Consider the following 3,526-nt stretch of genomic DNA (forward strand, 5'->3'; position numbering starts at 1 on the left):
TCAAAAAGCCAAAAATAAAAAGAAAGAAAAGAAAAAAGCTTTAGTGAATGATAACCATGCAGTCGAGCAAGTGTCCTAGGGAAAAAGCCATTTTGTTCGGACAAACAGCACTGAAATCCCAATACTCATGTAGAGATGGTTTCTTAGTCCTTAAAAGGCTAACTTCTAGGTATACAGAAACTTAGCAGCCACACTGTGAACATAACTAAGTAGTGTTACTAGCCCAGAAAAATGTGAGTGTTCCTAGTCACTAATAAAAAGATTAATAACCATCTAAAAATTCTCTGTTTGATGCCTTGATGATTTTTACTGCTCTTATCCATCTGTTCAGAGATCTAGTTTCCTCATATCCTTCTAGGGTAGAGTGGGGGTTCATTGCCCTGTGACTAGCACAGGCACACAGTGACTTCAACTCCACAGCAGACAAGGTTATTCCTTACATAATAACCATTTCTGTGCCTCCATCACTGCATACATTTATGAATTTAATCTTCTTCACTATAGCAGCATTCTCAATTTTAATCAAGTGAGAATATGAGATCTGACATGTTTTCTTACATCCAGAAACAGGACAGTGTCACCACAGTGGACAGCCTCTTAACAACTAGTAATTGCCAGTCAATCAATATTTTATCCAATGATAATGCTAATATGCCTCACTGTGGCCTGTACTGCTACTTCCTTTGCCTAACATCTTTTTACTTTGTCTAATCTGGAGACTGTAGTGCCTTCCCCTGTTTTTCCTCTTTTGGTCTAAGACATGTGCCTAAAACTTCCTCTAAGTTCCTCCTATATACTTCCTTTTCCTCTTTCTCCCTGCCTATGTAGATAGTTGAAAAAGAATAGAACTGAACACATCTCTTTTTTTACCCTGAATTGAGTTACTAAGTAGAGAGAAAGAGTGAGAGAGAGCAAGAGAGAGACAGAGACACACACGAGAGAGACAGAGACACAGAGAGAGAGATTACAGACTCAATCCTGGCAATGAAGGTATGTGAAAAGTATTTAAATTGACAAGCCAAAAGTGAGATCAGTGATCAAAAAATGTTTTAAAACAGTGTTATTGAGTATTATATATATAATAAAATTCATCACTTTCAAGTGTGCCTGTCCACAATTTTTTGTGGGGTGGGGTTTCAAGACAGGGTTTCTCCGTGTACCTCTGGCTGTATCCACCTGCCTCTGCCTCCTGAGTGCTGGGATTAAAGGTGTGTGCCACCAGTGTCCAGCTGCCTGTAGTCAATTTTTAATAAATTTACTGAGAAGTGCAGTTACAACCATAACATTTTTATCTTCTAAATAAGAACATTTAGTTGTTTCTCTTGTACCCACTACCAAGAGATCACTAATTTACCCTCTGTCACCATTGACTTACATTCCACAAACAGTCAATATAAATGGAATTATGCAACATGTGCCTTCTGGTACCTGGATCCTTTCACTTTTTATAATTTGAGATTAAACTCTGACATATCATATATAAGAATTTCAATTATTTTGATTGTTGTTTAATAACTTATATTGTATTACAATTTGTTTACTCATTCATCAGTTGGTGGAATTTGGATTGCTATCAATTTTGAATATTACAAACAATGTTTCTAAGAGTATTTAGTCAAGGCATTATGTGTACATGTCTTAATTAACTTCAGTATATATTGAAGAGTAGAATTAATGAATCATATGACAACTGACGCTTTAACTTGTACAGGAACTGCCAGACTGTTCAAAAAGGTCATACCACTTTACAATCCCACCAACAATGTATGAATTTTCTCCTTTTTTCACATCCTTGTCCATATATATTTTATTAGGATTAGACAATATTTGAATTAGAAAGAAATTTAATTTGCCTGGTTTTAAATAAAATTATAGTAGTGAAGAACATTTCAAATCAAATGCTAGTCCTTTAGCAGCCCCTTGAATCCAATAACATTGTAAACAAAAATACAGACCAAACAATGGAAAGCAACGTTCTTAAGAGGCAATCTTACTGATAGTCTAGTGTGTGTGTGTGTGTGTGTGTGTGTGTGTTTTCCTATTTTTAAAACAGTGTGACAAAATGGGAATTTGGTTCATTACTCCAAATATATGCACAGTCTTAAGACTACATAAACCTGTTTACAAATTATAACTTCAGAACATTAAATTGTCTGGTAGATCTGTAGCCAGACAAGATTATAAATGTCATAAACAATTCAAAAGCAGGACAATTTAGACTATAACTCAGATCTCCTGGGCTACAAGTGATAATCCCTGTAGCCCTGGTGCTACACACAATGATTAGAAACACATTTCTTTCTGTACTGACTGAGCAGACATACAAAACAACTAAATGAGTCACCCCAGTTCTCTGAAAGCAGAGGAATAAACAAGACATTTGGATGTTCATCTGTTTATTGGTTCATATGAATTGTTTGCAGATTATCATAAACCAAACACAACTTGTCAGTATCCACACATGCATATGGCACAAGATTTAACAAAATCTTTATAAATAGTTCATTTTAAGGAAAATAATAATTAAAATCTAACCTACATTAAACACAAAACACCAAAGACCTTGGTAATAAATTGAGAGGTGGTGAATGAGGGTGACATCTCAGTGTGGCAGGGCTGTTTGTTGGGGCGAGTTGTGTAGTACTAACATTTTTACTTAACATATTAAGACCCTCAGGGAAGAACATTGATCTTCCATACTACTTACAACCTTTCAAAATTCCAGTGAAATTGTAAGTGAAGCCTGACTTACCTCCACTAAATACCTACTTCTGCCTTGTAAACAAAATCAATTTCCTTTTGCTAGTTCAAATTTGTAAAACTCAACTACTGTCCAGGCTCAGAGTTATGTTGAATACATTTCTAATGAATTCTTCTACTGACTTGTATCCCCAAGTAGAAGACACATAAAAACATAGTACTCAGAGTTGTCCCACTTTATAAGGACACTACTTGAGCAAACATGCAAATATGAATTTGGCCATGGCCAAATATCAGTTATAATGAAAAAAAAAAAAAAACACCCTTCACTTCCACCCAAGATACCTTAGAAATCAAATAAAAAAAAAATAAAAAATAAACCACCTTATTCTAATTACCAACCCCAACGGTTAAATTTAAGAAAATTGAAACCAAGATAATTCTTGGTATGGGTATATAATGACCTTGCTATGACCAAACACAGTGTAGGGGGATGCCTGGCTCATTTCATCACATTGTTTTTGCTCTTCTCTCATCACAATCCTTCTCACTGAGGAGCAGTGACAGACTTGAGTGTGAAGCAGTACCAGGCACATGGTGACCTTTTAACAGCTGGGAACTTCTTAAGCCGAAACCACCTCAGACTGGATGTTAGTTCTTCTCCACTAGAAGTATAGATATGACTAAATAAAATTGGTGAGATAAGAAGAAACCATCCCAGGAAAAAAGTACAGTGAACCCAAAGACCAAGATCTAAACCTTGGCTCACACATATTTGCTAATGCATGAGACCAGGTTGCCTGGTGTAGGCTTGTGATTCAATTGT

This window comes from Onychomys torridus, chromosome X, assembly GCF_903995425.1.
Source record: "Onychomys torridus chromosome X, mOncTor1.1, whole genome shotgun sequence".
NCBI lineage: Eukaryota > Metazoa > Chordata > Mammalia > Rodentia > Cricetidae > Onychomys > Onychomys torridus.